The 25,734-nt window shown below is 43.0% G+C and overlaps 1 protein-coding gene across 3 annotated transcripts in view; it reads right to left on the reverse strand.

Moving 5' to 3' along the window:
- Positions 1-25,734, reverse strand: part of HS6ST2 (heparan sulfate 6-O-sulfotransferase 2) — a 332,949-nt gene that overhangs the window by 85,369 nt on the left and 221,846 nt on the right. The gene's annotated exons all lie outside the window — the stretch shown is intronic.

A 25,734-nucleotide genomic window follows, 5' to 3' on the forward strand; every position in this document is an offset into this window, starting at 1 on the left:
GTCATAACTAATTCCACTCCCCCTCACACAGGCAATGGCAATCTAAGCAAAAAACCAAAGTCAATAAACCAAAACCAAGACCATACCAAACCAAGCACTGTGGCATCAGTAAAACAGAAATGCCTGATTGAAAGGACCTAGGGGGAATTTACATGGATTTTTCATATTATCAAGGATATATGAAACATAAATAACAAAAAGAAATGAAAGAATGATTAGACTTTGTGGATGTTCTTCCAACCGATGAAAATTCAAAGCACACAGAAAATGATACATAAATCATCACTAGTTCCTTCCACCCAAATGCAAGACATCCATCAATGTAAGCAATGTCTCTCCTTTTAAAAAAATACTCAGTTGCTTCCATATTATATCTTGAGTCACAAAATACTAATTCTACTATGTGGATTTCTGATATTGGCAGGACTGGGAAGTTGTCCATGGGACAATCTCTAACTTGAGAGTTCAAATGGGCTCAGATAGTTTTTGTTTTATATTAAGCAAAGGATATTATAATATGCTAATACTTTTGTGCCCATAGTGAGTTATATAGCCTGGACATTTTCTTTGGAGGAGTATTTCTTTACATTAAATATGTCTTGAGGTTTTAGAGGTGAGTTAAGAGAGATTTTCATAGCATGGCTAGCAGACATAGCAATATGCCTTGCATCATTGTTTGAAGAACAACATATGGCTCTTTTATCATCAGCTCTTGGCATGACTAAGGCCCCCTTCCCTGGTTCTGTGAGTTGTGAAGCCTGGTGGAGAAGCAAATGTGATGAAAACAAAAGTAATGTAGTTAGTGACATCAGATCTGTTAGACAAAATACCTACATTAGCTGACTTACCATCCAGGGCCCAATGTGATCCTCTTCCATTCCAGCCACCAGAAAGAAGTAATCTAGAAAGTTCTGGCCTACCACAAGACTTAATTTCCCTACACAGTGAACAAAGGCTACTATCTCTTCCACTGCACTCAGCCTCATGAACAAAAAATAATACAACTTTGGGTGAAAAATAAAAATAATAATAACAACATGAAAACATAAAGTTGTATGTTGAATATTCGTGCTAGAAAGTTCTGAAGTCTAATATGTAGCACTTTCCAAAACTCTAATTTTATTTTTTCAGCATTAATAGAAATCCTCAAATAATATAAGTATGTACATAATTAGTGTTATGGGGACCAGATCAAATTTAACTTTAACCAGGGGAACTACTGCCTCTTGAGATTTTTTTAAAAATGTCTTTGTAAGCTTCTCAACTGTCTATTAAAATTTGCCTAGGGATTACACGGAGAAGACTTTTGGAAGTGCATTGTCTTACCTGGGAATTCAGGTTGCCAGAGGTAGATTATTCAGTGGTGATCCAGGAAGATGTTATAGGTGCACCAATCAAAAGGGTGGACAGTCAACAGAAGTGAATCAAAAGCCAGGGGGAGAAAGATAAAAAGGAGAGACATACTGATTAGAAAAAGTGAATTAACATGAGGAAACCATTTTACACACACACACACACACACACACACACACACTTTGGGAAGGTTCTTACATGGAATCTTTTTTAAAAGACCTTTTAATAAAGTGAAAGGATAATTATGTAATGTGACATTGTTTTTGCTGTTGTGTAGTCACTCGGTCATATCTGACTCTTCGTGACCCCATGGACTGTAGCCCGCCAGGCTCCTCTGTCCATGGAATTCTCCAGGCAAGAACACTGGAGTGGGTTGCCATTTCCTTCTCCAGGGGATCTTCCCATCTGAGGGATCAAACCTGCGTTTCTTGCATTTCTTGCACTGGCAGGCAAATTCTTTATCACTGAGCCACCAGGAAAGCCCCATGTAATCTGATAGCGGTACTAATTATCACTACAACAGCAATCCTATTACAATATACAAGTGTATCAAATTAACACATTGTACACCGGAAATTTACAGTGTTATATGTCAAATATATTCAGTTAAAAAGCACCCCCACAAAATATCTATCATTTATTATGTAACAGGCATCGTTAGAGGCACGTAAGGATGCAGCAGTGAGTAAAACAGACACAAATCTCTGCCTTCACAGAGTTTACAGTCTTGTGAAAGATTTTTCCTTACACCATCTGTTTGGAGCAGAGCTCCCACAGAAATATACTGTCTGTTACTAACTCTAAGAAAACATCTCTTCTCATTTTATTTATGTCTTTATGTATGAACACAACCACTGGCATCTGATTCCACATCTGGATTGGAAAGGCTTATTATTCTGATTGGAAGAGACGTGATTGCTTTTCACCAGTTCTCCATGTGGAAAGTCCCTCCCCAAGGCTGTTAAGTCAAGTTTCTTTTCAATGAGGGCATTTGCTGTTCACAGAACTCCAAGTGTATATACCTTGAAATCCTATGAAAACAGGAAGTCTCTAGAGGGCAGTTTTATAATACTGGGGTACCGCATCCTGGCGGAGTTTTTTCTCTAACACTCTGAGACTGGACTCAGCATCCTTCAGCAAGCCACCTCCTGGGGAAAGCAACAGCAAGTGGTGACAAAAGGGCCTGTGGGGCTCACGCCCATGACCCAGACACTGGCTGGAAAAGAAGCAAGAAGAGTAACCCTCCTCTGGGCCAAGGTTCAAGATGGAAGTAAACATACCTCAGTGACAGCTACTACCTAAAAGTCAAAATAGCAGGGAAAGGAAAAGACGAAAATGAAGGGAACACATGTTGATATATATCAATGGAAAATGGGAATTGAGGGGTTGACACAGGAGCCCCAAACTCTAGACGGGGATTTTTGCTAACAAGAAACCTCAAATGATGACACCTACCCCCTGGCATTTACATTCAGAACGAAAAGTGAAGCTATCTGAGCACAGGGAACTATATCCAATATCCTGGGGTAAACCATAATAGAAAAGAATATTTAAAAGAATGCATATATATGTATAACTGAATCACTTTGCTATACACCAGAAATTAACGCAACATTGTAAATCAACTATAGTTAAATTTTAAAAAGTGAAACTATCTATTCACTTTGATATTAAGGATCCAAATTAAGATGTAGGAGAAACAGGATGATGTAAAAATCCAAGACCCTTTGCCTAAAAATTGGTATTCCTGGTTTCTAATCCAGTTTTACCAATGACTCATTTGATCTTGGGCAAATTCTCTTCTCCAGTCTCAGGGAGTCATACGAAAAGAAGGATTTTCACAAGGTGGTTTCTAAAAATCCTCCAGTTCCAGGATTTTTGTAATTCTCTAATAGGTTTGCCTTTCATTTTGGTGCCAAGTTAGTTAGAAGAACAGCAATTTCTAGTCATTTTCTCTGTACAACATGCCATTAGCAGTTCAGAGAGCCCAGAGCCCCACAGTCTGAGCTTATGAGTAGAGGAAAACATGGCCAAAACAATAATAGCCAAGTTGAAATGCAGCCGATCATCATTCTGTCCAGGAAAACAGCTTTGTTTATTTGAAACAGAGAATGGCTGGTTCTCTAGGATGGAAAAGTTACACAAGTAAACTTAATTGAGAATAACAGGGAAAATCTAATTGATAAACAACTGATTCCCCCTCCCCTTTTCTCTTTCTGCTCATGCAGCTGTTCCATCTGCCAAGAGCCTAGGATGTTGCTGATTGCTGTCAATCAACACGGACCGCCACAGCCACACACTCACAGATAAAGGCTTTCATGAATGCTCAGATTTGCAAAGGGTGGTTAAAACAAAACAAAAAAACCTACCAACACTGTCTTGGTCTGATTGCTAATCTGTGGCAGACAATACCCCATGGGAACCAATTACTGACCACTGTTCATTCCAGAGCTACCAAGCCAACAGCACATTCAAGCTCTCTGATTTGTGACCTTGGATTGCTTTGCTCCCACACCCGGAGCTGCTGTGCCCCTGATACCCCCACCTTCTCACCATGTAAGATGCCCTTCCACTCTTGTCTTGGTCTGATCTAATACACTGCTGCTCAGTTACCGGCCAACTCGTTATTGTATCTCCGACCACATCCTCATTTGATCTCTGAAGGCCAAATACAGTACATCCTAGTGAAAAAGTTTTCTGCATGTTGAACCTGGTCCCCTAAATGGGAAGGCGTCCCATGCACAGAAAGTCTCCAGGTGAACGATTCATTTTTTATTTTGTTTTCAAATTTTATATTTTTATAAATATATTTATATATATTCAAAATTTATATTTTATATATTTGCTAATTATCATTAGGTATTTTAAAATTTTATTGAAATATAGATTTCCAATATTGTATTCATTTCAGGTATACCGCAAAGTGATTTAATTATACATATACATATGTGTATATAAATGGCAGCTGCTCTGTGACCCCTTTAAGCCCACTCTCCAAAGGGGAAGATGGCTCTTGGGTTCCCTATCTGCAGTGAGGATGTTGGACTAGGGGCTTACCCAAAGGCCGTTGTTCATTAGAACATTTTAAGACTTTATAATGAATCTGACTCAGTCTGGAACCTATGAATAGAGTCTGGGTTCTGAACCAACTGAGGCTGAAAGAAACACTCTTGCATTGCTCTAAGAGACTTTGGGGGCCAAAGGCTGAGTGGACAAGTTTGTCTTCAGTGGCCCACTCTTTCAATTATGTCTCCAGACCTCCCTTGGGTCTTCAGGGAACTGCACTTGCACATGATTGTGACCTTCTGGCCAGTGCCCAGCATGTAAATTAGGTGTGACTGGGCTTCCCTTGTGACGCAGCTGGTAAAGAATTCACCTGCAATGCAGGAGACCTGAGTTGAATCCTTGGGTTGGGAAGATTCCCCTGGAGAAGGGAAAGGCTACCCACTCCAGTATTCTGGCCTGGAGAATTCCATGGACTGTATAGTACATGGAGTAAAAGAGAGTCGGACACAACTGAGTGACGTTTTTTTTAAACTGAATGTAATAAGCCAGTTTGGGGGGAACTACTGATGGCTGAATTGCGGTCACTCTCTGAGGGTGTATTTGGACTGGGTGGTCACACCTCAAAGAATGACCAATATGGGCAGATCAGCTGCTCTGGGCTGTCAGCTCCTTCTAGTACCATCTCTATCAACAGCATGGAGTCATTCTCTAACCCAAGGTGGGATTCAGAATTCAGGTGGCTGCTATAAACAAGTGGTTTCAAAGGTCTTTCTACCACCACCGATCAATCAATCACAGTCTCTGAGGGGTGATCTTTTATTTAGTCTTTGGATTATCTTTCATTTAGTTAATTTTTTGGATGATCTTTTAGAGATCATTAGTGTTGCAGTTAATGCTGCTACACAACCTTCTTGACCCCCGAGTCTCTGAAGACTTGCTGCAGATCACAGAACACCTTAGTGGCAAGGCTAAGACCTGGCCCCAGATCTACAGGTCCCCTTCCCTGCTGGTGTACTACCCACCCCGCATCCACCATCAGGCAAGCAGGTATCTGTGCCTCCACATACAGCCACATACCCCTTCGGAGCAAGTCAAAGGGCAAGGGCTGCAAAAGACTGGGAAAATAGCCCTAACAGACCCCCAAGAGTTTCAATTCTTCCTTTCTAGTAGCTATGAAATTGTAAACACATTTTCCTAAGCTGCTCTCTCAGGCTGTTTTCTGCCTACACGCACATTGACTACATCACGTGGTAACAATCAGCGATTCCTCTGTCCTTTCCCTTGTGAGAAATAATGCCCAGTGCCTGGGCTCCGTATTGCCAAAACACCAAGCACAAAGTGGATCTGATGAGGAAGATGACTACAGTCTTTTTCAGAGTGTTTTCTTATCTGTTGGCGAGACAGGCAATGGTCTCAGTCGCAGAGGTCTTCCCTAAGCTGTTTGTTGTCAGCTATCTTTATAGCAACGGCTCTGTCCGCTCACCCCGACCCCTGTCCCTCAGTTTTTAGTAAAATCCTCCCATTTTGGCATCATAAGAGTGCCCTCTAGCGCTGATCTAATTAAGAACCTGGAGGCCGAGGGATTCTTGTTTTCTTGGGAAATGGATCTGGCTGTACCTTGTCCTTGGCTATGCCAAGACACATTCTTTCTGAAGCATCTCTGAAGCACCTACTTGACAATGCAGTCATTCACAAAGGAGTGAAAGGAACAGTTTGCCATTTAAACAAACAAAGCAAACCAAAAAAAAAAAAAAAAAAAAAGAGAGAGAGAGGTCATTAAAGAAAACCTGGCTTGTCTTTCCTCCTGAGATGCATTCTGACTCATGATGTGTGGGCACTGTTTGAATTATAAAACGGGGTGCACAGATGCAGGCTGACTCCATCAACTGAAAGTTGACAGTATTTCTTAAAAGTTTTTTTAAAAAAACATGTATATAATTTTAAAGGTTACTTTCCATTTACAGTTATTACAAAACGTTGGCCACATTCCCCCATGTTGTACAATAAATTGTTCAGCCTATCTTACCCCCAATAGTTGGTACCTCCCACTCCCTCTCCCCTATCCATCCCCTCCCTCCACTCCCCACTGGTAACCACTAGTTTGTTCTATCTGTGAGTCTGCTTCTTTTAAAAAGCCGACAGTGATTTTTGAATGTGTTTTTGAATTCCCCAGATGTAAACATCTGTATTTGTATGTTAGGTTTCAGTAATGTGTTTCTTCAGTTTGATCATACATATACTTTTGCTTCCAAGGAAGCATAGACCATTGAATCCCTTAGAAATGTTCTGGGTATAACAGTGCTTGCTTTCTGATAATAAGAGTCAGCAAAAGTTTCACTTAGAACATAAACATAAATCTGCATGCATGTGTGTATTTCTATGGTTTATTTTATCTCATTTTGTCTCTGTATTTCAGATTTGGGGATCTGGAAGATCCACAACGAATGCTATCTCAGACTAGTTCAAATCCTCAGGGAAGATTTCCACTGTGCCCTTTACATTCTGCTTCACAAGAGACTGCTACTCTACTGAATCCCAAATACTGGATGCTGACACAGACAAAGAATGGCAAGCTGCCAAGGTGACACAGAACTGCTTCATTCACATTTTCACATGTTTAAAACACAGAGCATGACAAAGTCCCTAACGAGCAAGGATTTGGCAAGTGCTAAAGTAAGAATCGAGATCATTCTCAGGAAATATTCAGCCAAGTCATTAAGAGGATCAGACAGTAGTGACACGTGGAATGTTCCATCCCGGACATGTGTCACCTGCTTTCATCAAGGAACTTCCAGCTCTGCCGACATCGAAGTGTGGTAGGAGCCACTGGCTTGGGTCATTCACAACTGTCCTCAAGCCAGCCCTGAACAAAGTGGGAACCAGAGCCAGCCCAGGCTTCGGAGCTGACAGAACTGTGTTCGAATCTCAGCCCTCCAAATGTCTTTGGTTGCTTCAAACCCGTCAGTCTCACTTTTCTCAAAATTGTGACCTCCTTGGTATCTCCAGTAATATCTGACAGATGGCACAAACCAGGCACTCAATAAAACCTGCTGAATTTACTAAAACCAACCATTTTAATTTTAAAATAAATGAAAAGTATTCCTCACTGTCCAGATGTTTGGGATGAAGTAAGAGAAACATTGGACTAATGGATTCCACTGTTATACATCTGTGTTGACTGATTGGATCTGTCCACAACATGGAAAGTAAACTGGATTCTCAAGGGAAAAAACCTCTGTTGAAGACTTTAAGCCACTGCTGTTCTTGCCCACATAGACCTTGCTAATCTCTATCAATGTGACAAATCAAAAGGTCCAGGACTACCCTAGAGACTCCCCATTTATTAATGGATTTGGCTTGGTGCTATTGATGTATGCACCACTTTTTGAAAATTCATGATCAGTTCGACATTTTTGTGGACTTTGGACACCTTTCCAAATGTGAAGATGTAGCACCATTGTTAGGACAAAGCCTCTGTTTTCATGAGGAAGCTGATTTTCTTTTATAGCAGAAATCTCAGTTTCATGTCTTACCTGAAGTTTCAAAACCAGGTAACAAAAACAACATGAGTGTCTCTGCCCCCACAAATCCAAAATATGGGACAAGTGTGCCAGAACATCTGGGAGAGTACACAGAGTTATCTTTTCTAGAAATCTTGGAAATTATACCTAAATGACAAACAGTAACAATCATACTATTAGCTATTAAATAATGAGTATGTCCTACATGCCAGACACCATGCACTTTACAGGAATTGTCTCATTTCATCCCAAGCAGAAGTCTATACTCATTGTACAGATGATCACTGAGCCCCAGAGGGACTGGCACAACTAATCACTCAAATCCAGAGTTGTAGGATGCCAGCACCCAAGCTCATTGGCCACTAAGCTGTACTATACCTATGAGGAGGCATCATTCTTATCTTTTTATAGGTAAAGTAGGTGAAGCTCAAACAATTACTTGCTCAAAATCATGTATCTAATAAGTGAAGGCGCTGAGATGAGAATATTCAATATGCCCTGACTTCTAATCTTTTTTTGAAGTCTAACTGATTTATGATATATTTCAGATTATACTCCATTATAGTTTATTACAAGGTGCTGAATATAGTTCACTGTGTTACATAGTAAATCCCTACGGTTTATCTGTTTTATATATAGCAGTTTGTATCTCTTAATCCCACACTCCTAGTTCATCCCTCCCCACCTTCCCCTTTGGTAACCATAAGTGTGTTTTCTATGTCTGTGAGTATGTTTCTGTTTTGTATATAGGTTCATTTGTATTATTTTCTAGATTTCACATATAAGTGATGGCATATAATATTTGTCTTTCTCTGTCTGACTTATTTCACTTTGGAATGATAATCTCTAGGTCCATTCATGTTGCTGCAAATAGCAATATTTCATTATTTTTGTGGCAGAGTAATATTCCGATATGTATCTATACCACATCTTCTTTGTCCTTTCATCTGCTGATGGATATTTAGGTTACTTCCATGTCTTGGCTGTTGTAAATTGTGCTGCTATGAATACGGGAGTGCATGTATCTTTCAAATTAGAGTTTTTGTCTTTTCTGTATATATGCCAAAGAGTGGGACTGCTGGATCACATGGAAACTGTATTTTTATTTTTTTTAAGGAACCTCCATACTGTTCTACATAGTGGCTGTACCAATTTACATTTCCATGGGATAGCAAGGTTCCCTTTTCTTCACACCCTCTCCAGCATTTGTTATCTGTAGACTGTTTGATGGTGGCCATTCTGATCAGTGTGAGGTGATAGCTCACTGTAGTTTTGATTTGCAGTTCTCTAATAATTAGTGATGTGGAGCATCTTTTCACGTGCCTGTTGACCATCTGTGTGTTCTTTGAAGAAATGTCTGTTGAGGTCTTCTGCCCATTTGTTGATCAGATTTTTTTTGATATTGAGTTATATGTGCTGTTTGTACAATTTGCAAATCAACCCATTGCCCTAACTCCAAATCCTATGCCTTCCCTACTGCACTGTGTCCCACACCTCCACAAGGTGCACACATGGAAAGAGTCAATGTGTATACTCTCTCTGGGCACACCAGACCAGCACTGAGAGTGGAGTTTGCCCTCTAGTTTCTGTACAGACTGGCAGCATGCTTGGAAGTGATGTGTTGTGTGTTGCTCTTCAAGCTTCTCAAGGGACCATTTTTCATTTTGAATTTCAGAATAAACGTGCAGGCTATGAGTGCCAAGCACTTGAATACACAAGGAAGAGAGGTTGTAGCTCATTTGAAGATGAAAACCTAGTGTAAATCTTTACCACAGCTATGCTGTTCCCCTAGGGCATAAATCATGTGGCAGTGGGTGGGCCAGTAGCCTGTGAGGAAAAGAGGTTGGCAGGCAGATCAGTGCTCTCTGTGTCTCTCTCTCCTCCCTCACAGCAGAGTGGAGGTGAGGGGGTTCTTTCTGCTATTATACCTATATTTCCTTATTTTTAGCAAAATTCATTTAAATCATGTATATCAATATTTTAAATTTTACACACACACACACACACACACACACATATGCCCATCTTGGAACTAAGGGCATATGAGCTGTCAGCTAAGTGGGATGATGCTGTGGGTGCTGTGATTTCTTGGTGTCTGCACACAAGGGATCCAGCTGAAGTCTGCATACAGCCCTAGGCAGTGCTCATCTCCATAAGCAGAGCTACCCTCAAGGAGTCCCACCTCAGCCCCACAATGGTAGCCCCATGGCAGCAGATCAGTGTCTCTTCCTGAAGTGGGCAGTCCCCAAGAGTCAGAAGAAGAGTTTGGAACTGCTCATTTGAAGCTGGACTCGCTGAATCGCTAATTGCCCAACTGGCACATCATCAGGTTACTTGCTCATTCATCCTGATCGATGTGGGTTAGGGAGGTGGGCAGTGGGTATCCTGCAGGCAGCGGAAAAATCACCAGGCAGCTGGGTTTGTGGAAACCAAATCGCGGTTTTCCAGTGCACACATTCTGACCAATCTCCAACTGCCCAACCGTTGACAGTTGCCTTTCACATTCTGGCTTTGAATTACTCTGTGCTCAACCCCTCATCAGGTAGGTAAAGATCTGGAAACCCACATGAGCTGCTGCTGGAAGGGAAGCCCAGTGTAAAGAAATCTTTCTCTAGAGAAACCCTTTGAATATATATCAGGGTAGTTATTTTAGGTTTGGGAAGGAGATCTTTTCCAAAACAAGAGAACATTTGCCTTTGATTCAAATGTTATTCTTTACTTTTCTGACCTATATCTAGATTTTAACAGATTTATTGAGATATAACTCACATACCACATAATTCACCTATTTTAAAGGGTACAAATCAGTGGTTGTTAGTATAGTCATGGATATGTGGAGTCATCACTACACTCAATTTTTAAAACTTTTCCATCATCTCAAAAATGGTAGCTGTCACCCCATGTCCCCCTACTCTTATACTCTGACCACCACTGATCTACTTTCTGTCTCTAGGGTGGTTGGTGATTTAGTCGCTAAGTCGTGTCTGACTCTTGCAACCTCATGGACTGTATGTAGCCCACCAGGCTCCTCTGACCATGGGATTTCCCAGGCAAGAATACTGGAGTGGGTTGCCATTTCCTTCTCCAGGGGATCTTCCTGACCCAGGGATCGAACCCAGCTCTCCTGCATTGCTCGCAGGCTATTGCATTGCAGGCGGATTCTTTACTGACTGAGCCACCAGGGAAGCCCCCTCTGTCTCTATGGATTTTCTTATTTTGGACATTTCAAGTAAATGGAATCATCCAACGCAATGCCTTTTGTCACTGGCTTCTTTGACTTAGCATAATGTTTTCAAGGTTCATCCTTGAAACATGTAACAGTACTGCATTCCTTTTCATGGCCAAATAATATCCCAGTGTATGGCCATCCAAAGTAAATACATAAATTAAATATATCTAAACAACATCATCCCTACCCACTAGACAAACCCACAGTCTGCCCTGAGCATTTGCCATCGGCTATGGTACATCTATGACTAGTACCATGGGGGTACATCGTGGAGATGAACAAGAAGATACAACAAAACGACCAATTATTCACCCAACAAACATCTATTGAGTGTCTCCTATGTGCCAGGAATGTGCTGAGACACTGGGAATGCAAGAATGAGCAACCCACTGTCTCTGACTTCCATGAGCAAATGGTGAGGACAGTAGTGAGGAAAACCATGCATCATAAATAGTAGCTGTAGTAGCTGAACAGACACAAATACGAAAAGCACCAACAGGCTGTGGTCAGCTCATTTTCCACTGGGGAGGAATCCTGGTGGAGGATGAGGCTCTTGAGTCCACAAATATTCAAACTAGCCTAAGAGAGGGCAGCAGCCAGGGATTCAGGTGTCTTGTTTGTCTGGCATATTTTTTAGTTGAGATGAAATTAACATGAAATTAACCATTTTGAAGTATACAATTCAGGAGAATTTAGTACATTCACTTGTGCAACCACCACCTGTCTCTAGTTCCCAAAGGAAACCCTGTACCCATTCAGTAGTCATTCTTTCTCCCCCCTGCTCCCCTCAGCTCCTGGCAATCACCAACGTCCTTTTTGTCCCTAAGGAACTGCCTATTCTGGATAATTCATATGAGTGGAATCATACAATACATGGCCCTTTTAGTCTGGTTTCTTTCACTTAGCATAATGTTTTTGAGGTTCACTCATGGTACAGCTTGCATCAGCACTTCATTCCTTTTTATGGCTGAACAATATTCCATTGTATAGATGCATCACATTTTGTTTATTCATTCATCCTTTGATGAGTCTTTGGGTTGCCTTAACTTTTTAATTGTTTCTTGAAAATTTTGAGAGACCACAATCTGAATCTTTTTTTCACACCAAAAACATTTTGTGTTGGGGTCTAGCTGATTAACAATGCTCTGATGGTTTCAGGTCAACAGTGAAGGGATTCAGCCACACATATACATGTATTCATTCTCCTCCAACCTTTTCTACTATCAGGGTTAATGCTGCCATCAACATTCATGTATAAGTTCTTCAATGTGCCGATGTATGTTTTCATTTCTCTTGGGTATATACCTGGCAGTGGAATTGCTGGGTCATATGGTAATTCTATGTTTAACTTTTTGAGGAACTGCCAAACCATTTTTCCACAGCAGCTGCACCATTTTACATTCCCACCAGCAAATTACAAGGGTTCCAATTTCTCCCAGAGATTCAATTTTATTTCTTACTCCAAGAGAAGAGTTCCATTAAATTGGAGACACCCAATTAGCCCAAATGATTGACCCCATTGCTGGGCATTAGGCACTGGGCCCCTTAATTAATGCTTAGGCTGGTGGCAGAAACAAAGCAAATGAGGACAAAGAGGAGGGTCCTGCCACAGCTCTGGGAGTGCCTCTGCACATGCTCACAACCTAAAGGGGAAAGCATGCAGGTAGACTGTGAAACCATTCACCTGACCCACATCAATAGAATTCACAGCATCTTGCCCACCAGAGAAGTGGGAGGAGTGCATTCTCAGCTATAAGAGCCAAACCCTGCAAAACCCAGGAGGTGATTTTATGAAAGAAATGACATGAAATCAATAACGACTCTGACAGTCATGGAAAGAACAGCACGGCCTTCTCTATTAGACGAGAAATTGGAAGACGTGTCAATGGGTTGTGAGGGCACTTAGATCCCATGATATTTGGCACCAGCTTCTGTCCCTTGGAATAAAGATCTGACAGATACCTAGGAAATAAATAATAATGATGAATGTTGAGTTCTAAAGATGATGGCATATAAGTATATCACGGAAACCTGCCCTTACGGTTTGTCTCTCCCCTGTAGTAATGAGACAGTTCTACCAACATTGAATCCCCTCCTCCTCCAGCCTATATCACTCCCTGGGCAGGTGAGCGCCACTCGGAAGCAGCCTTAAATCTTTCAAGCTACACAGTGCCATTTTCCTGAGCTGAGACTGTCACTTGCCAAGATGACGTGCCACCATCCCAAAAGAGCTGAGACACGATCCCAAATGCCCCTCTTCAAAGCCCGAGAGGCTCTCCTGGGGGAGAGGAAGCCTGGGGAAAGCATCTCAATGATCCCTGTCACCTATCAGATCCTTGGATCTTCAGTAACCTAAGACTTTATGTGGGTGGATTTCAAATACTTTTAGAAGCACAACCCTCTTTTCAAACAAAAATCTCCCAATGACTCCAGTATATAAACACACAACAACTGAGCTTCTTTGATTTGAAGAGGGGGTGGGGTGAAGGGAAAGGGGATGAGAGCAGAGCTGCCATTTACTGGCCCCAGGATGGGCAGCGTACAGCTCCACAGAACACTATTCATGTAAAGCAGCAGTTCTCCATGTGGCAGGATGACACTGGTAGTCCTCAAGACCCACTCCAGGGTCCCTGATGTCCCCCTTTAACAAATATATGGCTGTATGAGGCTATATTTTCTTCATATCCTTTGACCAAAGTAACATATTATGAGAAATGGAATGCAGAAGCTGATATGAGATTCTGTCTTCTATAAAGCCAGATATCAAAGAGATTTACAAAATATAAAACATTGTCATTATTTTTTTTTCCTTTGGAAGTCAGTTTATTTTCTTAAAAATTTTATGCTAATATGTAATAGACGTATTCTTAGAGAGAATACTAAAACCACTGCAGATGGTGACGGTAGCCATGAAATTAAAAGACGTTTATTCCTTGGAAGAAAAGTTATGACCAACCTAGACAGCATATTAAAAAGCAGAGACATTACTTTAACAACAAAGGTCTGTCTAGTCAAGGCTATAGTTTTTCCAGTATGGATGTGAGAGTTGGACTACAAAGAAAGCTGGGTGCCAAAGAATTGATGCTTTTGAACTGTGGTGTTGGACTGCAAGGAGATCCAACCAGTCCATCCTAAAGGAAATCAGTCCTGAATATTCATTGAAAGGACTGATGCTGAAGCTGAAACTCCAATACTTTGGCAACCTAATGCAAAGAACTGAGTCATCTGAAAAGACCCTGATGCTGGGAAAGATTGAAGGTGGGAGAAGGGGACAACAGAGGATGAGATGGTTGGATGGCATCACCGACTCAATGGACGTGAGTTTGAGTAAACTCTAGGAATTGGTGATGGACAGGGAGGCCTGGCATGCTTCAGTCCATGGGGTCACAAATAGTCAGACACGACTGAACTGAACTGAACTAGAGTTAATGCATGTTTTTGAAAATTGCTTAGTTTTAAATTCAAATACAGTCAATACCAATAGATATATGCCATATAAATAAAACCGCCTTTGAGCCTCAGTGACTAAGTGTAAAAAAGTCCTGATATGGAAAAGTCTGAGAAAAAAGTCACTATGGTGTAACTGAGAGTTGTGCAAAGCCTGGGGGCTCTAGGGGGTGGATTGGAGGGTCTGAGTTCTGCATGCTCAGCCTCCTCCCCACCTTCCATGCCCCTTGAGGAAGCCCTCTGGATACATCTTCAGAATCCCAAGGGTTCAAGTTTGAAAATAATTGATTAGTCCAGCCCTCTTACTTTAAAAACCAGGAAACGAGGGAAGGCAAGGGTTATGGATTTGTAAGGCAAGAACAGCTGGGGTTACATCCTGGTCTTCTGCCCTTGGTTCTGGATTCAGGTTCTCTCTCCTGCCTGAGCTGCTATGAAAATAACCACAGCAGCGCTCACTGGTTGGACTTTCTGTGTCGGCACTATGCTAGGCAGTCTGTAATATCCAGCTTGAGCCACCCCCCAGTGCCTTCTTGTTCCCACTGGGCAAGCACATTTGGCCCAGAATGCTCCATGTTTGCTAAATCCACAAGGAGAGAAAAGCAGGCAATGGGCTGTCCACCGCCCACCCCCCCTTCCCCACCATATTCACCTCTGAATCAACACAAAAGCCCTGGCTTTCTCAATACAAAGAATTCAAGCTGGCACCGGCTTCCTGAGCACATCTTGATAAGCAGCATGCATCCCACCAGAGAAGGGATTTTTTTAAAGCCAGGAATCAATTAATTTAATCTGGTTCCTGTGTGGTTCAAGAAAGCCCCACATGGGCAACAAATGGGGACTTAAGAGCAGGGTCCTGGCAATTGGCCATGCCGTGACTCCACAGAGGGTGCCTCTGTGCATCCTCTCCTTCTGCCCAAGGCACACCTCCATTCCTTTGAAGAGACTGCTGGGAAGGAGCGAACTGGATATAGCGTTAGGCTAATCCTTGTACTACAAGAGTGACAGCCACGGGGCACACAGTGTCTGAAAAGGATCTAGGTAAAATTCTCACTCATCTCCCAAAATGACAGAGAGGGCCTACAAGGACTGGCTAGGCATGACACCAAGGTAGAAGTCCACCTCAGAACCACCTGGGAGGCCATTTAAAACACCCAGGACTGCGGGGCCCTGTGGCAGGGAAAATTCTGCTTTCATCCATCAGGGATGGATGGCTAATGCGCACTCCAGATGAGGAACCAATGAGAAGCCAACTCCCTCACTTACAGATGGGGAAACTGAAAGCCAGAGAGGGAAAGAGTTACAGCTGGGATGAGACTCTGGATACTGAGTCCTCTGGGCTATTCACAATTCCAGGCTCTGCTCAATTGAGGGGAAAACTAGTGTGGGCACACTCTTATGTGTGTTGGGGGGCGGGGATGGTCAGGGGCATTTAGAGATAATCAAGCCATTTATATTTGATTCACACTTTTCATTTCACATTCTCCCCCTTTTCTTCCAACTTGATCATTGGATCCAAGTCTTTCACTTTTGATAAGGAAGCTGGGGGCAAGAGTGGAGAAGAGTCAGATTCTGCCCTACATGAGATTTAGGATCCAAATCTCTGCTTTCTTGCCTGTGTTCCTTCCAAATTGTATACAGATTGTATCGGGTTGGTCAAAAAGTTCGTCTGCATTTTTCCATAACATCTTACAAAAACTTGAACGAACATTTTGGCCAACACAGTATTTCATTAGTATTCTTCCCACCAAGGGGAAACTTTGTTAGAAGCCAACACACTCCCTGGCGCTATGGCATCAACCTGCCCTGAGAGCTGCTCTAACTGCTGGTTTCCAATCTAAGCTTATATTCCAGGGCTGCCCTGGAAATATTGGTAAAGCCAGCACAGCTAATATAGACAAGTGATGGCAAAACTAAAGGGTAGCGTTGCAATGAAATAAATTATTTGCATAGGTGGGACTTCTCTTTTAATTTTACTATTTTAAGGTTCTAAATTCTTTTCTAGCCTTTATGTATAATTAAATACAGATGTTCTCAGAGCTTAATGTCAGTTTAAATTCCAGCCCTTGGAAAGTAATTTGTTTGCATGTTCAATGAACAAACCATTTCTTAACGGTTTCAAAGACCCAGGCTCATGCATCATGAATCAAGGTTGCCTTTATCAAAGCCAAAAAGGTCAAGCAAAGTAGGCCTGCAACTCCCACCTTTTAAAGAAGAAAAAAATCAAGCTTTTGGTTCTTTGTCTTAACGGCACACATCTTAATTTCTTTAGGTATGTGTATGACAGTATGAATGATTCATCTGTGCCCTCTCCACACAAAAGGCAGGTAAATCGTGCTCACTGTCCCATGATGATGATAAGGGCTTCCCAGGCGGCTCGAGTGGTAAAGAACCTGCCTGCAATGCAGGAGACATAAGAGACCCGGGTTTGATCCCTGTGTCGGGAAGATCCCCTGGGGGAGGGAACGGCTACCCACTCCAGTATTCTTGCCTGGAGAATCCCCATGAACAGAGGAGCCTGGCGGGCTACAGTCCATGGGGTCACAAAGAGTCAGACACGACTAAACCGACTTGGCACGCACATTAGCATGTTCCGTGGTGGACTGAACAATTGGAGGGACATTGAGTAACTCCCTCTGTGCTGTGGGCCTCAGTTTCTTCATCTGTATACAGATATCTCTGAAGTTCTTTGGTCTCTAACAATAGAAGGTAACTAGACAAAGAAGGGCTATCCCTGGAGGTGATTTTAAAAGATACTATCTTAGAAAGCAGTTTCTGAGGTTTGAAGTTTTTCAGGTTAGGCAATCAGCAGGGAAATTAGACCCATGGGTTCTTAGCCAAGTTTCTCCCTCTGGCTTTCCTCCCTCTGTCCTCTCCACATGCAGAAAGATTTCAGCTGTTCCAGCCCTTTCTCAGTGGCTCCAAGATTATTCCCACTCCTTTAGACACTCCACTAGTTCATGAACTCTATTCTCATCCTGCATTCTCCAGTCTCTTAGGGTTTCTCTAGTAAATCTACACACATGTGCTCACTCAGTTGTGTCCAACTCTTTAGTGTAGCCCACCAGACTCCTCTGTCCATGGAATTTTCCAGGCAAGAATACTGAAGTGGGTTACCATTTCCTCCTCCATGGGATCTTCCTGACCCAGGGATTGAACCCACATCTCCTGTGTCTCCTGCTTCGGCAGATGGATTCTTCGCCACTGAGCCACCTGGGAAGCCAAAAAAAGATCCCCTGGAGAAGGAAATGTCAACCCACTCCAGTTTACTTGCCTGGGAAATCCCATGGACAGAGGAGTCTGGTGGGCTACTGTCCATGGGGTCACAAACAAGTTGGACACAACTCAGTGGCTAAACAACAAATCTACATATATACCAGAGTCAAAAGGGATATTTCTCATTGACAATATATGACCAAGGTATTTTATTAAATGAAAACATAAACACATTGTTAACTAGGATATATAGTATGATCCTATGGCCCCCAACCCCACAAGGAAACCAATCAGCCAACTCTTTCCCATATGACCTAAGTCTAGACTATGGTGGTTTTCACTTCTCTCTCAAACTTAACAAAGGATCATTTTGAAAGTTACCCTATACGTACTTACTAATGGGTTCTGTTTTACCTTTCTTTGTTCTAATCCGAGGTATTAACATTTACAGAAACTCTCTTTTTCAAAATGTGTTGAAATTATGGTTTGATTTGAATTTCTTAAAAGGTTAAGGTAATAGAATTCAGAGCAGGAAAAGACTTTTGAGTCTAAAGTTTCCATATTAGGAAGGCTAGGTAAGAGTAACAGAGTATGGAAACTTTGAGAAGAGTACTGGAAGCAAGATGACACACTCAAGCCAATGTTCAACAGTACTCTGTGATTTTTTTTCACTTAATTCTAACAACAATACCTTAAGGTAAGGTATAATTATTTCCATTTTACAAATGAGATAGAGAGATTAAGCTGCTCCCAAGATCAAAGCTAGAAAATGAAATAACTAGGTAGAGACTTGAACCCAGTCCCTTGTTTCTGGAGCCTATGAACTTCATCAGTGCTTTAGGGTAGTATGATGTTTAAAAAGTGAAAGTTTAAGGATCTTTGAATCTGGTTGCTAGTCTCAACCTTATTTCTGACTCTCCAACTCTCTGAGAAAATGTACACTTCATACTAGATAATGTCTAAGGTTGCTGCCAACTCTGTATTTTTGGATCTGCAACAGAATCAAGAAAAGTTGCCAACTTATTTGATATACAGATGACTGAGAGATGATGGTGATGGAATTGTCTGAGGTCAGAAGGTTGGCAACACACACCTACAGGAATGTCCACAAGACCTTTGAACTAGAACTCAGGAGACAGGTCTGGGCTGGAGACACTGAAGCTTTCCTCATGGCAGTGACAGTCTGTGAGATCTCGACATGAATGTAGGGAGAAAGAAAGGCAAAGACAGAGGACTGAGCCTCTGAAAAAACCGTAGGTAAAGGTATGGAGTGTGTTTCCCTGGTGGTTCAGACGGTAAAGCATCTGAGTGCAATGCAGGAGACCTGGGTTTGATCCCTGGGTCAGGATGTTCCCCTGGAGAAGGAAGTGGCAACCCACTCCAATATTCTTGCCTGGAGAATTCCATGGACAGAGGAGGCTGGTACTGGCAACAAAGAAATAAAAACAGAGAAAATAGCACAATGTCAGTTTCCCCAGTAGCTCAGCTGGTAAAAAATCTGCCTGCAATGCAGGAGAGACCTGGGTTCGATCCCTGGGTTGGGAAGATACCCTGGAGAAGGGAACAGCTACCTACTCCAGTATTCTGGCCTGGAGAATTCCAGGACTGTATAGTCCATGGGGTCACAAAGAGTCAGACACTACTGAGCGACTTTCACAATCAAGCCTAAGGAGTCAGGACTTTAAAATGGGAGCAGAAGTGAGATGGTCACAGGTGGGGAAAACAAGTCACAAGCCTGTGAACTTTCACAGCCCTTTCCCCTCTCTTAGGACATGTCTCTCCCCACATGGGCTCCCGGGTTAAGAGTGAAGCTCCACTCTTCTAAGGATGCCCGAGACGTAGTAGGCACTCAGTGTTCTTCCACTGGACTAAATCACATTTCTTCACAACCAAAGGAAACAGGATGCCTAAAAAGCATAGGAATGGGGCAAAAGTAACTGCAAACCAAAGCTCGACATTTATGAAAACAATAAGCCACGTTGGCCCTTTCAACCAAACCTACAGTCTACGGCCATACCACCCTGAATGTGCCCAATCTCGTCTGATCTCAACCAAACCTACATAGGCCTGGATACCATCATTAACTGTGCCATCTATGAATAAAAACAGAAAGGATAGTGACAGAAAGCCCTGGAAAGATACAGCATGTGAGCAGTGATCGGCACAGCTACCATGGAGTGGAGCTTTTCTGGAGAGAAAGCTGGCGGGGAGATGGGGTGGGAAAGTAGTGGGGTGTGTGCGAAGAGGCCTGAGAAAAGATGAGAACGACAAAAACTAAATAAATAAAAAGGCAATTTCATTATCATTTCAATTTGGGAAACTAAATTGTATTGTTTTCCTTGATTTTTCAAACACACTTGAAAGATGTAAACACAAGAGCAAAAAATAATGAGATCTTGTCAATGTCTGGAATCAGCTGTCAACTGAGCCACTCCTCATACACAGCTGTCGTTTGGTGCTCCGGCTTCCCAGGAGGGAGGCTTGTACGTGCCCAGAATGGTCACAGTCTCACTGAAGCGGGCATAGTCTCACTGAAGGGGGACGATGGCAGGGCAGCAGAAGTTAAGCAGGGTGGGAGGTGGGCTCCATAAGCAAGACACTGACTAGGCAGCCTCTTGGGCAACAGGTCAAGGACCTAGAAGGTCAAAGCCGGAGTCAAGAACATATAAAGAATCCAGAAAGTTCCAAAGGACAAAGGTGTGCGAGATAACAACGAAGTGGCAGAATCCAGTCTGCCACAAGGAATTCAGGCAATTAATCATGCCTTCAGGGGCAGACAAGTTGCAACGGTTTCAGCACACAAGCAATCTGGAACAAAAGTGTGTGAGGGGAGTTCTTGGCACCAGTCATCAGAGTTGAGATAGGAAGCTTATTCCCAAGGCTGCCTTCGTTTACAATTTCTCTAGAGCTCTAAGCAGAGGTGGAGTATGGCTGGCCTTTGCCTGAGGACACACAGAGACAGAACAATTGGAGCTGCAGAACAACGGCTCCATGGATTTTCCTGATAATTCAGGATTGAGCACTATTCACTTAAAAGGAGGGTTCTGCAGCACTTCCGCTCTGTTCTGAGTAACCAGAGACCATAGTAAAGGTCATATATGGTGTCAGTCTGACTTTCTGTAAAGTGGGTAAAGGGATGGGAATTTGATGGGAATATCATTGACAAGAGTCTGACTCCAAGTTTGCCCTATTTAATCCAAAGACCTAAGAATAACCCTGTTAATATTAGTCCTGACACTCCAAGTCTCCTAAGTGAGATTCACTGTATAATATTTCATCACGGGAATGAAAATACATGCACAGAGCTTCTATTAGCTTATTTGAAGCAACAGTTAACTGGACATGGAACAACAGACTGGTTCCAAACTGGGAAAGGAGTAGGTCAAGGCTGTATATTGTCACCCTGCTTATTTAACTTATGTGCAGAGGATATCATGAGAAATGCTGGGCTGGATGAAGCAGAAGCTGGAATCAAGATTGCTGGGGGAAATATCAATAACCTCAGATATGCAGATGCAAAGATATGGTAGATGCTTTCTACCACCCTACAGCAGAAAGCAACGAGGAACTAAAGAGCCTCTTGATGAAAGTGAAAGAGGAGAGTGAAAAAGACTGAACTTCTATTTTTTAGGTTAAACATCCTTGGAGTCATCTCCATTCTTCTTTGCTTAGTCTATAATCAAGTCCTCTGCAATAGTGTTGAATACAGGTAGCTTATTGTAGTCCTAATGATATCCTGCAAGTTGCCCAGTTTCTCAACAGGGGTGGAGATGCAGTAGCGTTGACTCCAGCAGGGTTCATCACAAACCAACTCCTGTCTTACCAAACTGATGGTGTTATGTGTTCTTACACATCCACACTGCCCAGCCCAGCCTAGGCACAAAGTAAGCACACCATAGCACTCAGTGAGAGAATGAATTCTTGAGTATATAAATGAAAATGATCACACTTAAGATGGAAGAGTGAGATCAGGTAATGGGTCAGAGTATCTTAGATAAACACAGAGACCTCCTTGCTCTTCTTTTTAAAAAAAGCTCCTTATTTTTAGGCTGCATTGAGCAGCATGTGGGATTTTAGTTCCCTGACTAGGGATTGAACCTGCGCCCCCTGCAGTGGAAGCACAGTCTTAACCACTGGACCACCAAGGATGTCTCTGCCCTTCTTTAAAGTGTTGCTCAGTTGTGTCTGACTCTTTGCAACCCCATCGACTCTAGCCTGCTCTGTCAGAACTCTAGAGGACTCTAGGCTCCTCTGTCCACGGGATTTTCCAGGCAAGAATACTGGAGTGGGTTGCCAGTTCCTTCTCCAGGGGATCTTCCAAACCCAGGGATTGAACCTGGGTCTCCTGCATTGCAGGCAGACAGTTTATCATCTGAGCTACCAGGAAAAGCCCAAGAAAGGCTTCCCTCAAAGAGGAAGACTCCCTCTTTGCGAATGGAACAAAGAGAACCCAGATTGTAGAGGATAAAGAAGATGGAAAGAGTTGAGTTTATAAGAATATGAGTAGGAGACAAGACTCTTGCAGGCATCACAGTAAAACAACTGCCAAATGACGAATGCTGGAGAGGGTGTGGAGAAAAGGGAACCCTTGTACACTCTGGGCGGGAATGCAAACTGGGGCAGCCACTGTGGAAAACAGTATGGAAATTCATCAAAAAAATAAAAACAGAACTACCATATAACCCAGGAATTCCACTCCTGGGTATATATCCAAAAAAACCAAAAACACTAACTTGAAAAGACAAATGCACCACAGTGCTCAGAGCAGCATTATTTGCAATTGCCAAGATATGGAAGCAACCCAAGTGTCCATCGACAGATGAATGAATAAGAAGATGCAATGGAATATTAGTCATAATAATAGAATGAAATACTACTCAGCCATTAAACAGAATGAAATTCTGTCATTTGAAGCAACACAGACTTGGAGGGCATGTTAAGTGAAATAAGTCAAACAGAGAAAGACAAATACTGTATGATCTCACTTATACACGCAATCTAACAAATAGAATAAACTAGTTAAGATAACAACAACAAAAAAGCAGACCTACAGATACAAAGAATAAACTAGTGGTTACCCGTAGGAAGAGGGAAGGGGGGAGGGACAAAATAGGGGACTAAAAGGTCCAAACTACTTTGTATAAAATAGATCAGCTACAAGGAGATATGGTACATCACAGGGAATACAGCCCATATTTTGGAGTATAATCCTTAAAAACTGTGAATTACTATATTGTACACCTGTAACTTATATAATATTATACAGTAACTCAGCTAGGGCTTTCCAGGTGGCACTAGTGGTAGAGAACCTGCCTGCCAATGCAGGAAACACAGGAAACACAGGTTCCATTTCTGGGTCAGGAAGATCCCCCAGAGGAGGGCATGGCAACCCACTCCAGTATTCTTGCCTGGAGAATCCCATGGACAGAGGAGCCTGGTGGGCCATGGTCCTCAGGGTTGCAAAGAGTCAAACACGATTGATGTAACTTGGCTTGCATGCATGCATAATTCAGTTTTTTTTTTAAAGACTCTTAGACTGAAGATAACCTGGGCTCCAAGAACTTGGACAAACTGAGGAAAACAGTGAAATATGGCTCCAGAACTAATCTTCTATATCCATGTGTGGGCCTGAGAGTTGCTTCTTTGTAAATCACATGGCCCCTCACAGATCCTAACATCCGCTAGAGAATGGAGTCTGGTGTTCTCCAGACAGGCTCTGCTATCAATGACAACTTACTGGATAGAGGAATGAGACAACAGTCAGCAATTGGGCGGTGCCCAAACATGCATGTGGCTCATTTTTTTTCTTTTTGCCGTTTTTCTGACAGGGTCACCCTTTCACTCCAAGCTCCTGCCACCTTTAGCAGCAGGGAGAGAGAGATGGTCAGGAATTCTGGCCTGGGCTCGGTCCTGCGAGCCTATCTTCAGCCTAAACACCAGTTTGACTAACTTTCTGATTGAATCAAATCATTGTTTCTCCGAATGATTTCACTGAATCCCTCAGGTCAATTCTAGGAAAACAGTCGCGGTGGCAGCGGAAGCAGCCAGCACAGCTGTTGGGGCATTTCTCGGGCTGGAATGAGCCCTGTCGCCCTAGGGTAGACGGAAGGCCCCTCCCGGGCCGGGGAAGTGGCAGCTGTGGCGGCCGCCAGATTAGGCTCGGGAAGGGCTGGCCAGCTTCCCGCTGGCTTCGGAGACTGAGCTCCTGGTAGTGGGGTCGGATTAGGGCCTCACGATGTGGGCTCCCTCAGCCAGCGCCTGGCCTGTGCTCCCACCCACCGAGCTGAGCCTGTTCTTCAATAACCCTTGGGCTGAGGCCACAGCAGGTTTTCTGATCCAGTTCTGACCTGAAGAAGTGACACTCAGGGAGTCCCCTCCCTCTGGGAAATCTCACTGCATGCTGCCTTTTCTGGCTGCTTCCTCCCTTCTCATTTCTCTTACCTCCCCAGTTAGAGTGATAACTCCTGTGTGTTTTTCGTTCTGGGTCTTCGTTGCAGTGTGCAGTCTTCTCCCGTTGTGGAGCATGGGCTCTAGAGAGTGCAGGCTCAGTTGCCCAGCAGTATGTGGGATCTTAGTTCCCAACCAAAGATGGAACCCACGTCCCCTGCATTGGAAGGAGGATTCTTAACCACTGAACACGGAAAGTCCTCCTCCCGTGTGTCCTGTTCACCCTTCCTGATAGCCCTGGGGATGGGATGGGAACCATCGGTGTAAGATGGGCTCACCTATCATGGACTGAACATTGGTTTGCTTTGCCTAACTCAGAGACACCCTCCCCAGGTCAAAGAAAGTTGTCTTTCTGCCTATTGCTTTTTCCTGATGTTGACAAATTCAGATGGGTCTGTGACCAGACCTTGCAGTGGAAGTATACAAATGCTTTCCCAATGGGGATGCAAAGCTCTGGGGAAAGAATGGAACAAGACTGCTGACAGCAAGAAGGAAACCTCTGCGCTTTGGTATCAACAGTTAATCTACTGTGGCACATCTCTTAGGAAACTAAACGAAATGCAGTAACTGCTATGACATTGAAGCTGTGTTGCAAAAATGATTTTGTAGAGCAAATAACTATCATATACTGGCTATTTTATGCCTTATTGAACAACCAGCAGTTTATGAAAACAACACGTCATAAATACTGTCATAAATAAACTCCGGTTCTTGAGTGGAGACCATCAGGATTTGCAGCAACAGAGAATCATGTGATTCCTCATTCTCCCTGAGCTCTTTGGCTGTTTGCCCTGCTTTGGGTCTTGGTTCGCACGTAGCTTCACACCCAGGCATGTCTTCTGGAACCCAGGACCCTATACTATATACAAGGTACTGTGGAAGAGTTCTGGAGAAGGAAATGCAACCCACTCCAGTACTCTTGCCTGGAAAATCCCATGGACAGAAGAGCCTGGTAGGCTGCAGTCCATGGGATCGCTAAGAGTTGGTCGTGACTGAGCGACTTCACTTTCACTTTTCACTTTCATGCATTGGAGAAGGAAATGGCACCCCACTCCAGGGTTCTTGCCTGGAGAATCCCAGGGATGGGGGAGCCTGGTGGGCTGCCGTCTATGGGGTCGCACAGAGTCGGCCACGACTGAAGCGACTTAGCAGCAGCAGCAGCAGTGGAAGAGTTTGAGCTCTAGTAAGGCCAACATAAGCTCAAGCAAAGGAGATACTTTTATGAAACTGAACACTGGATACTGGGGAGGAATGGAAGGAGCCTCAGACTGGGAGTCAGGACACCTGGATTTTAGTCTTGGCTTTGCTATTAACCAGCGACACAACAAGTCACTTTACCATCGGAAGTCACTTCAACTCCGGATGCTCATCTGGAAAGTGCTGATAATTGCACTTGCCCTTCCCGCCTCCCAGGGTTGTAAGACAAAATGGTACTTTTAAAAGCTTTATAGACTGTAAATCACTAGATGCATGATGGGATTATCGCTATTATTATACTTTGAAGAGGCAGCTGCCAGA

This window comes from Cervus elaphus, chromosome X (genome assembly GCF_910594005.1).
Source record: "Cervus elaphus chromosome X, mCerEla1.1, whole genome shotgun sequence".
Taxonomy (NCBI): domain Eukaryota; kingdom Metazoa; phylum Chordata; class Mammalia; order Artiodactyla; family Cervidae; genus Cervus; species Cervus elaphus.